Source organism: Brachyistius frenatus, unplaced genomic scaffold, assembly GCF_029030835.1.
Source record: "Brachyistius frenatus isolate BFR_SWC_R1_liver_20210118 unplaced genomic scaffold, ASM2903083v1 Contig_154, whole genome shotgun sequence".
In the NCBI taxonomy this organism is placed as follows: domain Eukaryota; kingdom Metazoa; phylum Chordata; class Actinopteri; family Embiotocidae; genus Brachyistius; species Brachyistius frenatus.
In genome coordinates this window covers 255,144-269,417 of record NW_027210753.1, presented here as the reverse complement: position 1 = coordinate 269,417, position 14,274 = coordinate 255,144, and positions in this window count along the sequence as shown.

The window sequence follows — 14,274 nt, the reverse complement described above, 5'->3', positions numbered from 1 at the left end:
ACAGAACTGTGCTTCAGTCGCAGCGCTCTGATTGGCCTCTCCTGGCCTTGTTTGCTTTATCAGTCAGAGTTTAAAAGCTCTCCAAGACATCACAGATGTGACACTGACACATTTGAAGCTCGGGGCCGTTCTGAGTGAGGAGAGGCCGGGTTCCACCACCTCTCGAAGAACAGAGCGAGCGCCACGTCTCCGCTGCAGCTTTCTGCCAGAGGAGCAGCAGGTTTGTTTCAGAGAGGTTGTGTTGCTGTGGATCACAATCCCTGCTCCTCGACACCGTCCGTCACGGGACCGCTGCTGCAGAGCAGTGCAGGGCCTCGACCCATGTAACACCAGGTCACAAAGGAGAGCAATTCTTGCATTTGATGAATCACCTGAATGAAAATGTTTCCCTCCACCTACAAGATTGTAAATACAACTTAAACCCCTGAGCAAGTCTGCAACATGCCTCCTCTTCTTCAGCTCATTTGTCAAATATTGACTCTTTGTGCTGATAAAGTAACTCAATTTCCGTGCTCGGTTTGTGGAGCAGAAGCAGATCCCTTCAGTTCAGGTTATGTTCACTTTGCATACGTCACAGATTTTTTTAAAGTCGGAAGTGTTCCAGTGTTTAAATCATGTCTGATGTTGATATAAAGAGAAATTTCCCCTCGGGGATTAATAAAGTGAAATAAAAAAAATAAGTGATCGCAGAGGTGTTAAAAAGACGCATGTGTGCAGATCAACGACACAAAAACGAGAAAAGCGTGCTGTCGGAGGGGCGACGTGACAATGAAATGACTGAAACACAAAAGGCAGTCGCTGGATGTGCAAACTTCACTGACCTGTCAGTCTGCGGTAGCATCTCCAACACATGTATTTAAATTCACTTTCATATCACACTTTCTACCTCCTTTTTTACAATGTTTTCATCAATACAATGACGCATTCAATATTTGACTGAGCAAGTGTAACAACTGCTATTGGCTAACAGTTAGCATCGGAGCTAGTCCGTTAGCGTTGAAGAAAGTGAACAAAATAGCTGTTGGTTTGTTTCAATAGCAGCTCGTCTATGTCAACGCTTTTAGTCATTTTATCATAACTGTTGAACTTCATGCAATTCTAGTATCATGCACAGGTGCCAACTCATTGAACCAATCAGACAGTTTGCTTTTTGAGTCGACCCAACTGGCTCTTACTCCGGTAAGTGGAAATATTTGTACAAAAAAAAGAATGAACAACATTTGTATAGCAAGGCCTGTGATATTGTTCTGATAGAACCTGAATCCGTCAAATGAGACCTGGAACTGAAGTTCATTGTAAACGTGACAGACTCGGGTAGATGGTAGTCGGTCTATACTTGAAGGTCGTAAACACACCTGTGTAAAAAAAAAAATTAAAAATAGATTGTTTCTCTCCGCATAAATGCTAGAAATTGAATCTGCGATATAGAACGATATGCACTGTGGACTGAAAGAGAGACTCAAACATGAGCAGCCGGGAGGATCAAGTAATCACGGTGAGAGGGATTCAAGGTCGTGACAGAAGCTGGTATACGGGGGTCTCTGTGACACACATCCTGCCAAAAGCAGGAGAATTATGCAGATAAAGTCGGCCTGCAGCAATAAACCCCCCTTCACGCACCCAACGCAATCAAATGACACTAAAGCCACTTCATATTCTTTAAACATTGCCACGTGGCAGTTCATTTTTTTTGCTGGGAGGATTAATCAATCACACTTGTGAGTCACCATCAGCATCATAAGCACCTAATGAGTCTCGGGGTGACAAAGTGCCTCGATAACAACTTCAACTCCCATCAAACAGCTAGTCACGTCCAACTTTTTCATTAGTCACCACGTAGAAATAGTTTAATCAGACGCACCGCAGGCTTCAGTTTACACAGTGAAAAGGCAAAAGTATCAAAGGGGGCGAGGCTCGACTTCTCAAAGTCAGATTCTCCTCCATCGGCTCATGAGCAGAAGAAGAATCAATAATGCTGGAATAATATGTCGCAAGAGCATTTCATATCCTGTCGTGTTGCTCAGCAGGTGATCCACCTGTAGTCTGGTGTCGAGAGCCGTCAGGAGTTCGTCTCTGCAGGATCTGCAAGCAGTCGTCACGCTCGACTTTATCCTTCAAGCCACTTTCATGCCTGACATAGTGTGGAATGCAGAGCAGCCTGCCTTTCCCACCGTGCCCGTTCTCCTGCCCTCAAAAGATGCTATAAATAGTGCAAATGATGAATATAAAAAGCCTATAATATCGGAGAATAATACCCTGCGATTTGTCGTATTGATTCCGTGTCGTCTGTTGTGGCACGAGTGCTGGATTAGCTATGTTTACCCAGGAATGGTCTGAGTACAGTTCAAGGGCAAAAGTTTGGAGATTAAAATAGCTGCCAGATATACACATGGTCAACATTAGCTCTTGAAGTGCATGTGTGTGCATGTGATAATGATAGGACACAGTAAGAGCTCTGAAGACTCTCTTCCTGTAACTGTTATTTTTGTTCTTGATTTATTCTTTCATTTCTGTAGTTGCATTACATTGTGGTGAGAATTTGAACACAGGTATGCCTATAAAAATAGAAGAGACTGATGATGTGCCAACAGTAAAATCAACAGCACCAAATGTCGGCATATAGTTTCAGCCTTTTAATTACAATTTTGCATGTCGCCATCAAGTGTGTATTTACACACTTTAACAAGATTCAGTTGGAAACATAAAAAAATCAGATGCAGGGATTTTGCAGTACCAGCAGCGACTAAAATCTCATTGCCAGTGTGGCTGAAATAAATCGACAGGTGCTGGTTGCAAATGGAGAACAGCTTTTGTTTACCTCTGAAATGTATGCTTAAGAAAAATGCCGATACAATTTCTGTGTTAAAAATAGGAGACTGAACAAGTGAACAGAAGCAGACAGTCGGTCTGAGGTGGAAAGGGACAGAATGACGTTATGATTTCACCTGGATTTTCTGCCTCAATCTGTGATGCTTTCTAAAAGTTGCACCATTTTTAAAGGTAGACGGTTCTGATGGTGGACTGAACTGATCTCATCTAAACGTTGGTTAGTTGCCAGCATCATGTTGTGGTCCAGGAAGCTGCACAGGCAGATGGAGGACGTGTCCTCTCCACCACCCACAACTCTGCAGGACTCGGTGCGCAGCATGCTGGGACAAAATTTAAGGGCCCGACCCTTTGGAAAACTTGGTAAATTGTCTCTCCCCCCCCAGCCTTGTTCTGTTTGGCTGCCTCGACTGCAGAATAAATAAATACACTTCAGCACTATCGGTTTTCCATACTGCACAGCTCCCCCGGTCGACAGAAACATGTCAAACCGCGCAAATAAATAGCTCCCCTGTAACCCAAACAGTGTAATTGCTCAGATCCTGCGCCCCTGCCTGCTCTTTTCCTGAACATGAGAACGAGGGTAGAAAGTCCCTGCGCCCCAACCTGGGCCTGAGGACGGGACGCCCCGAGCTCTTTAACACCTCCACCCCCCTTTCAACCACCCAATTCCAATTTATGGAGCAAGACAGAGGGGATCCAGTTCTCCCATATGTCCCACCAACTTCGTGCAACATCACTTCAGATGAATATTTGATGATGTCCGAAGGGAATGAGGGTCCTTCCAGCAGCAGGTAACAGGACAGACCCAAAAACAACATATGTAAGAGCAGAGCAATAATTGGTATGAAACAGACATGACCAGGAATAAAAATAAAAGAAATATATTACGGGAAAAAAAAAAAAAAAAAAAAATGTGGAGTGCAAAATATGATGTGGTAATTGGCAGCGAGCAATGCTACATGACGGCAGTAACATTGGGTTTGAGACATGGAAATATATGCAGCATCATACACCTCTAATACAAACTAAAAGCAAACACTGCACCTTATTAAAAGCAATTAGCCCTTATCCACCGTTAGCTGCCAGCAGAATATGACATTTGCATAATGGGTACATTTACAAGCCTGTCAGCTGGAGTTGAATGTAAATAAAATGTAAGTAAAGATAATCAGTGTGGAGGTAGAAGTAATGCAGCACACAGACCTTTAACCTCAACCTTTCTCTAACTCTGACCTGTGCCTGAACCCATAAACTCACACCTTCTCCCCCAAGGTGCTGAGGGTGCAGCGGTAAACAGAGGGATGCCCCCCTCCACCCTCCCAACCCCCCCCCCCCCACACACACACACACACACACATCTCCACCCCACCCCCCGCTGATATTCAATAGGTTCAGTGGAGATAAACTGTGAGGCACAGTAGTTGTACGCAGCAGGCTCAGAGCTGTTTAACTCTCCGACCTCCTCTATTTGACCCCAGAGGCCACAATAACGCAGGTCTGCTCCGCTGGACTTCTGTGGGAGAGCGGGATCGTTTACCTTCATCGTGGAAGAGTGTGAGAGGGTGAGAATCAGGATGCTCTTCAGTTCCAGCTACGGAAATGAAAAGTGTTTTTGAATGTTTTCACAACCTGGGGGGGTTTAAAGGGACCCTGCTAATCACAACCAGAACCCCACACCCTTCATGGACACACACTTACACACTGGACTACAGTATGGCACTGTGCTGTATGGAACCACAGTTCACCAGTGGATCACGTTCACAAATCTGGTTTTAATAAATTAGTCAACATCATCATATAATACAAACTTCAGTAATATGCCCTGACCAGCAGCTACACACAGCCACATTCATTTCTGCCATCCTGACTCAAACCCCTGAATCTCATTCATACTAGCATCTAATCCAGACTCTCCTCTGGCTCTTATGAATATTTATGCTCTCCAGTGTATTCAGATGAGAGTTTTATACCGCTAACATGTCCGAGTTCTGTAATCGTTTCCATCCCACCTTCATTGTGTTTCAGTTACAGAGCTCAATGTTTTCTAGACATGTAAACACAGCAGCTAATGGCTCCAAGGATGGTTCAGCAGTAGTTTCATTACAAGACAAAAGGTATTCAGTAGTATGACAGTATTGACAATTAGAGTAAAGTGGCATAAATTGCAGTAGAATTTAGGCTAAATTATACATTATGTCTCGTGGCCAGTGGACGCCACCATGACCCCCAGGTAACGTCTTTAATGTATGAAGTCAAACATTTGCTGAGGTCATAGTCTGCGCTGCAGAGAGCCTGAAGCACTTTCATGTAAATCCTGACATCAGCATGAATTTGCTGACTCTCCCGAAGCGCTTCATGCTACAACAATCAACAATAACAAAACAGACTGTTCATGCATGAGGACATCTGCTGGTCATTTTTCTGTTACTCTGCTGTACAACGAGTCTCCATTTTCTGCAATTCTACTCCTCCACTCCTCATGTCCTTTTACTCCACTACATCCATATGACAACAATAGTTATGTCAATAATTTTACATGCCTATGGTGAGATTATAAATAAAATGCGTCGTTATAGACTGTCTGTGGTTTACATGAATTCCCCTTCATGCAAATGTTGCTGCCTGCAGAAAGAAGAATTACCGTACGCTTTCTACTGAGGACCAAAAGACTCACAGCCTCAGTTACAGTCTGAACTAGTCGCAGCACATTTAGCTTATAAAAGTCAGAAGCTGGTGGAGACGCAGTCTTAATATTTCATTGAGCATCTTCTGAAGAACAAGCCATTTAACACTCCTCATGTTCCAACAACAGTTTGAAAACAAGAAGCCATTAGTTTTTCTGTCATTGTTGCAGTATGCCCATGCAAAATGATCACGCTGCTCCTCCGACCAGCCAAACACCCCCACCCCTCCACCACCATGCCCCCTTCAGTGGCACACCCTTCTTTAAAAGCTTTTTTAATTATGGCAGCCATTAAAGCAGCGCTGGCTCCGGCCTCTGACTGATGGTAGTGCATGCACCGCTGCTCCGTCGAGTCAGCCCCACGCTTACATGCACTTATATGACCATACACACAATACATGTACGGTACACACAAAATATGCACACATGCTGTTTTCAAATGCTCTCTGGGCACAGGAGGCTTTGACGAGACAACCAAACTGGCTCCAGTGGCATTCAATCTGTCTAATGAGGTTTTTTTAAGTCTGTGAAAGGGATGGTGGCGTGCCCTCATCTACTCAGAGAGAAGGAAAGGACAGCAAGAAAAGAGCACGAGAGAGAGGAAGGCAGAGGAAGACGAAGGGCAGCAGCGAGTACGAGCTATAAAACACTGTTTTCATATGCCCCCCTAAAGTGGAGGTGTGTGTCTGCTACTGCACTGTTCCCATCACAAACTACAAAACAAAGAAATAAATGCAGGGCTAAAGATAGAAAGAGCAGCAGGGCGAACTGGATCATCTCCTAAAAACAGATAAGTACACGTTCAGATATCGATCTCCTGTCATCACACAAAAATGAAGACGCTGACTTCACGTCCTTGATGAGTTGCGCTGCAGTTGCTTGAACATAACGGGGGAACCTGAGGGAGGCTCGAGTGCCTCGGAGCCAAGCAGCTAAAGGGAAGATGTATCTGCATATAGAAGTGCAAGTTGAAGTGCTCCCAGGCCGGGTCTACCTGTGTGAATGTGTCTGTGTTTATGGGCTCCCAAGGCCGTCTGGCCTGCATAAGACACTAATCCAATTGTCACTGTTCTAAGAGACATATTCGGGCTTCGAGGGGTCACGCTCGCTTCCTGTTTGGACCAATGGGAAGACTCCATCAGTGGTCTGACAGGCTGCTACAGCCGCTCTCGGGTTACACCGCCACGGTCTGGGAGCCGCAGTGTTGCTGGGGGTAGCTTTTTGGAGGTGTCCATATGTGATGTGTGGAAGTAGGGTGGGGTTCTGGGAGGGTCACACGGCCACAGTGCTGCAACCTTACCCACTTCAAAGGTTCCTTGTTGTTCATATCCCTCGGGGCACCCTGCTGTTCTCCCTCTGTGGCACCCCTACAGACCGGGCCACCTCGCAGCGGCGTATGATGCAGGTCCTGCTCAAAAGGGCCTTGAAGTCGGACACCTTCCCAGCAGCCCCTCCTGACGGCCGTCTCTGATTCGCAGAGCATCTCGGCTGATGGTGGCTCGTCTTTGATGTGCCCTAAAGGACAGTGTAACTCGAGGACACCACATCAGGACCACAAAACTCTCTCCGATATAACCGTATAGGCCATATGGAACAACCGACACCATCTTTAAAAGGAAGCTCTTATGTTATATATAGGTGGAGACATATTGCGGGCTTCTCCGTTATCAGGATGGAGGACAAAAAAGAAGAAGATACACTGACAACAACAAAGGCTCACTTGTTCTCTGGGTTATAATTATGCATGGCAGAGGGTCTGGTGACTGATGATCCTTTAAAGGGTGAGATGAAAGATTTCCATTATGTGATGACTTTTAAGGATAACCTGTGTTTTCAGAGCACAAGTTCATTTTCTGAGACTGATACATGAAGACAGAGACAGATCCAGAATTCAGTACTTTCCTGATTCAAATAAAGGCAATACAATCTCCTTTAAGATGTAAAAGAACAACTTTCACAGAAAAAGATATCAAATCAACATAAATTATTTTTCATGTTATTGCTTCAAAGTTTGTTCTACTGATATTTTACTGCATCCGAGTGACAGCAGTGCAGGATGTAATGTAGACCAGACTTACAGGTCAAATGGGCCATAACTCTAAATACACTCATGTTGTCCTTTATTCTAACACTCTCCAGGTGATGGATACGTTACGCTCGCCAAACCAGCGAGAGGCACCTTGATTAGGGGAACACCGGAGCATGACCCTGTGACACAGCTTCTATGTTTCTCTGTTCTTTAACTGATTGTGAGGGCCATCACTCATGCTGATTAAGTAAACCAAAGTCGTAATAGATCTCTGATGGAAGGACTTCTGACAAACACACAAATGTATTCAGGTTATATAAAAAGTCCGATTGGTTTAAACCGTGTCAGTCGATAGACACCAAAGAGAGTTTGAATGAGCGTCATGCCTCTCAGTGGGAGATCCAAAGCTGGCCCCACTGGGCTCCCCGAGATCTTTATTTTTAGGATTAGAGGAAGTTTAAACATTACAGGAAGGGAGAGAAAGTGCCAGAGCTAAATTGGTGTTACTGTGTGTAACTCTACTGTCCTATCTCCTTTAATTTAAACTACCTCCGTGCCAGTTGGATTTTCAATTATTTTAAAACTGTATACTTGGAAATTGTCAGTGCAGCGTTGTTTGGTCCAAAGTTTGTATAACCGCTTGGTTTGAGTCTTGATGACGAAGCATTTTTGACATTTTCCATTGGCTTTTTAGAGAGTTTTATAAGCCCAAAAGGAATTTTCTCAGCCCACAGAGAAACACAGCTCTTAACATTTTCTCGTCTGTCACTTTCCTGTAAAAGAAAGAGCCAGCTATAATTTATCTTCACGATCGGCAAACATTGCAGATAAGATAAGAGTAATGAAAAGGGAGTTGGAGTCACACATTCATCAACTAAATACAAAGGAAACAGCTGTAACAATGACTGTGGACCAATTCAACTTTAACACTCATTACAATAACAGAACACAAAATAATCATTCTGTCAAAATGATAAAAAGCTCTGCCTGATGGTACAAACCATTTTGTTATCGAAATCTGTATTGTGGCCATTTTAAAATATGGAGATGTGAAATCAGAAAAAAGGTTTTCTTTTCAGCTTTGGATAAATTTGTGATGTCACTGTTTTTCTAACCAATGATATTCCTGCAAATCGCTGCTCATTAAATATGAATAGTTTTGGTCAGTCTGTCTTTCAGACCTGTAAGACCCCATTGTGATCTTCAAGAAGTTTTAACTGAGGATGTCCAGCTGCTGGCTTCAGTTCACCAGCAGCAGCAGCAGGATCTGGACTCTGGAGGATTCTATTGTATCTCCTTTCTTCACGAGACAATGCTTCGCAAACATGCCTTCCATATATAGGGTCCACTTGCCTAAAAGTATTTTAACTTCTCTGTGTGTGTGTGTGTGTGTGTGTGTGTGTCGCTCTCGCTCTCTCTATGTGACCATAATGGTAATACATCTTTTGAAATCAATAGACAAATACAAGAAAATTCTATCAAATATGAGCATAAACTTGAGACAGCTGACCTTTCCTTATTGAATTCTCAATCTTAAACTGGCCTTGTCACCTCCAACTCCTGTAAACTTATCTTGACTTTGAGCCAAATTTAGCATCCCTCCTACAGGCTAGTTTAATAATGCTAGTTTACATGCTGTTATAATGCTATTTTATTATCCAAAATGCTTTGCAATGAAAAAAAGAAGAAAAAGCAAGACAAAAAGTGTATGAGAGTGAAAACCAAAACTTAATTAAAAGTATGAATATTTTTTTTAATCGTGTGTTGTGCCAAAGTTCACAACCAAACTGATGGAGCGACAACACCGGACAATAATCCTTCCCTGCAGCTACACCACCAGTGTGGCTAAAAACATTTTAAGGAACATTTGGAAGGAACAAGCCTCTGTGTCTGAGTCTGTTTGTCAGGGTCTGGAAGTAATCCACTCCTCTTCAATAAGGAAAAAAAAAAAAGGAGGAAAAACTATAAAGCTGACAAGTCCCAAATGTGTATCACTTCCCTTCTGCAACTCAATTAACCCTCTGTGGCACATTTAACATCTACATTAAATCTCATGACAGCTGGAAAAGAAAATGTTCAACTTGGGAAAATGTTTTAGTGGAAGTGAGAGAAAGAAAATATACACGGGCATTAAAATACAAAAGCATATTTAAAACCGAATGATTACAAAGATAATAAGAAAAGACTGGCAATAAATGAAAAAATCATGGACTTTTCTTCACTGAAAAAAAGAGGAAATGAAACACAAAGAAAAGCTGGATCTGTGTGGGATTAATGGATCCTGAGTGTGGACCTCCCCAGAGCTACAGATTTGATTCTCCTCCATCCATTCAGCCCTCTTATCATCCCTCAAATCCACATTTAAACCTCTCTTCATCCCTCGATCCTGTTTTTTTCTCCTGCCAGCGTCTGTCATCACTCCCACTTCCCTCTGTACCGTTCTCTTATTGTGGCCTATCCTCCTCTCAAGAAAGACATTGATCAGCAGAGGACACAGTGGGTGACTGCAGTGTCACACAGCAGCTGATGGGGTTCAATCAGTATTGTTCGCTTGAAGTGGCTCATATATTTATATCTGAAGATTAAAGATTAAGAGTAGAGAGATGAGTGGTGGGGAAAAGCTGAGAATAAGGAGACAAGAGAAGATAACTGTTGATCTGCCATTTCTTTACAGTAAATTTCCCCCGTCCTACTGTTACTGCAGTATCCTCCTCGGTCAACATAGAGATCGGACACACAATTGACCGACTTGAAGCTCGATACTATCTGAATGTCCTAAAACCAGGAACACCAGCCAGGAATAGACTTTTTATCTCATGCAAAGTGTTTCTCACGATATAGCAAACTGTCGCAGTGAACAAACATCGACACGACACCTTGTTCATGGCTTCAGACACCAGTCTCCCATGTTTGATGGATGGTTATTGATATCTGCAGGTGGAGTCTGGACAGGGAGCTGCTCGGTGCCTTTAAGGGGGTTACCTTTGGTTACAGCGCCCCACGGTGGCAGCTGCTGCTGCTGCCAATTCTGAGATCACATCTGGATTCAATTTACAGTTGAACAAGAACATCTGCTTGGACTGACACTGTGAGATCAATTTGCAGTTGTAAATATAATCTGTGACAAAAAGTAAATAAAAACAACAATCAAATTTAAAGTTAACTTGGGGTGTTTAAAGGTTCAATTCCTCCGAATTAAAAAAAGAAAAACAATATATTTTACTCACTCACCACTGTGGGATCCACTTATATTTGTTCTATCTTCCCAGGATCTGATATTAATCTGACATTTCTGCTGCCATTACAGCATAAATAAAATGAAATAAAATGTAATGCTGTATTTGTCCTACTTAAAAAGTTTTTAAATTCAATCACCAAAATGCATCCATCCATTATCTTCACCCTGAACAGGGGAGTGTGTGAGCCAGGACACGGAGGTGTGGTTATACCCTGGACAAGTCTCCAGTTCATCACTGGACCAACACAGACAGACAGACAGACAGACAGACAGACAGACAGACAGACAGACAACAATGCTATGCCCAAATGACATAATTGTTGTTATTCTTGTGCACATAAGGGCTCATATTTCAGATAAATCCGTGCATGCGCGACAGTTTAGGGACCTCAACACACCTGATACTGTACATTTACACGAATCAATGTAAACCATGAACATTAAAAACATTGAATGAGTAAAAGTTATCAAACAGCAGTTATTGAGCAGCGAGGCCTTTAAAGGGAAACAAAGCCGCTCGCTGGTCCCAGCATCCCTGTGTGTTGGGGCCTGAAGGCAGGAGGTGTGGGGCCTGAAGGCAGGAGGTGTGGGGCCTGAAGGCAGGAGGTGTGGGGCCTGAAGGCAGGAGGTGTGGGGCCTGAAGGCAGGAGGTGTGGGGCCTCCAAACTGCCTGACGAATGGGACACCACTTTGTGAAATCATGCCACCTCCTCAAAAACATTTCTGCAGACAGTAAAGTGCGGCGCTGATATTTCAGCCTAATGTGTTGAAAGATGTCCGGCACAAAGTTCTCTGGTAAAGAAACAAAAACATTATGCTCATATTTAATGTTTCTTACCAGAACCCACTGTGTGCATTCTTGAGATCTGATTAACAAATTAAATGGATTTCCTTACTGATGACACAACTGTACATTTCAGTATTTTCTTACTATGCCACAAAAACAGACCACACGTGTAGAAAAAACCTGCTCCAGAACTAGAACTATACAACTACACACCGTTTCAGTCAAAAACACCTAAACCGAGACCAAGTCATGTCCAAGACCAGACCAGCATGACAAACCACAAGCACTCTTCAAATGACCCACAAAAACGACCATAAAAAGGACCCCCACTGCAGAAGACCAACAAACATCCCTCTACATGTACCTCTTTTATTTCACTATATGGACTTTGGACAACTAAACTAGCACCCTGAAACACAGCTGGCTAATATGAAGTCATCATCTTGAGCACTTCGCTTACCTTTCTTTATACTTCCTCTCCAGGTGCTGATCAAAGTTTGCCGTCTCAGTTACGCTGTTTTGCTGACAACCTATTTGTGGTTTCAGTAGCCAAATCTTCTCTTCTTCTTTTCCTCCCTGATAACATCTGCTTCTTCACCTGCTCGCCCATTTACGTTCCTTAATTGCTCATGAAAGTGGGCGGGGACAGCCGTTACGTTGTAAATTAAAAAAAACTAGTCTTATTGGTTGCTTTTGAAGCCGGAAGTGTTTCATCCAATCAAAGTTGGTGATGATGTTAACCAATGAACAGGACAGTACACAAGTGGGCTATGGTGCCTTCATGGGCAACTTGGAAGTGGGGAAATATACCAACTTTCGAATAAAAAAAAAAAATCACCTGAATATCATTGAAAGGTAAAAAATGTACTCACTACATGCAGAAATAAGGTGATAATATGGTGAAATATCCATCATAGCCTAACTAGTCTGCACGCTAAAAAAAAAGTAGGTACATCACAATGTGTGAAAATGTAGTGTACAAATAATATTCACCTCTAAGCTCCATTTTGTCCCTGTGTTTTGTTGATTTTGGATGATGATGAGGTTGTTTGTCACTTTTCTGTCCTCTGACAGCAGGAATAGATTATGACCATGTCACCTGTTTGTTAAGTAAAAAGGATGTTTCCAAGGAGCATTTTCAATCCCATGGTACCCACACATATGATCAATAATCCCAGTTTTAATATTGACTGTTTGGAAATAAAATACCAAGTCTTCTTTGCCTATGAGTCGGAAAAAAACCCTGTAAAAAGCTCAAAGAACTTCAAAACAAAAGGTCCTGAGACCATGAATAAGTTATGGCAGCACAAATAGAGGTCAACAACTCCACAGCTGACCAACTTTACGGGAAATGGTCTAGTAGGAGCAAATTATCATTTCCGTTACATCATCATGACATCACAAGACCAACAATTCATTCTCAAGAATAACATTTCTTTGAATTCACTGCTTTTTATGTGGTGGCACATTAAATCTCAGAGAACAATATTGTAAAACTTGGACAGAATAAAGGCCAAAATATCTGCATACCATCAAACACGAGAGACAAAACTTTGCCTCCATCCTGAAGGCTGCAGAAACGACAAAAGACACTAGAGGGCAGCCAACATTCATCTAAAAAGCCTGCAGCCCAGGTCTGTGACATCTCACCAGCCTGTCTGTTGCCTGCAGCTCCACATTCAAACTGAATTATACTGTGAAATAGGATTACGTGTTAAGCAATGCAATGATTGAGCACAATTGTTGGGAGTTTGGCAGGAGAGCAGAATAAAAAGGAAATATACAAACATGGATTCATATTTGTCACGCTGATGCGAGTCGTCTGTGCAACAACATTAAGATAAGTCGATCCTGGGTGTCAAATGATGGGTATCTACGCATCCACATTGTTGTTGTTTTTAGGTTTTTTTCTCCAAGTGAGTAAAAAATAGCATCCGCTTGTCTGGCTGCTCCCCGGAGATTATACAGAGAGAGTTATGGCCCTATAATTATGTGCAGGAGTGAAGGTGTGTGTGTATAAATGAACGTGCTCAGTTTTAAAAGGAGTTTTTATTATGGTTGCCATTTCTTCAGATTGTGGGCCGGGGAGCTGATCTCCCTTTATAGGTTGCTGTTTCCTCTCCCAAAGAGCTCCCCGATACCCCAGGTGACTGAAGAGGGCTGGCTCGATTTATACAGAGGCACGTTTAGCGTTTGAAATAATCTAATAAAATAAAAGGAGAGACAGAGAGAGATCAAGCAACCTCCTAAGTCGATGAGCCCATTCCCACCTTTCATCAGCATCTCCTGCATCATAATGAGCAGCGAATCTGTATGTATGCACACTATCAGATGGGTGAAAGGGAGCAATCATCTTGAAGAATTCCTTGTGACCAAAACGCTTTGATGTCCTATGGTCACACTGGATTGACATGGCCCCCCCTCTGCTGCCCCGAACCCTCCGCTCCGACCTCGCTCCCTCGGAGGGTCGGGTCCCTCGGAGGGTCGGGTCCCTCGGTGTAAGGCCTGTCGAGCCAATTAACCCCTGAACCGAGATCAATTAACCCTTTTACTGAAGATAACAATGAGCGTTATTCATAGGTGCAGGAAAAAACACGAGCAAAAAGGGGTTTTAACGAGATGATCCAGGACAAAACAACACAGATAGAAGAGGTTTTGACCCTGTAGACCGGAACACAATGACCAGGTCCTTCCTCTGGCGCTGCCTG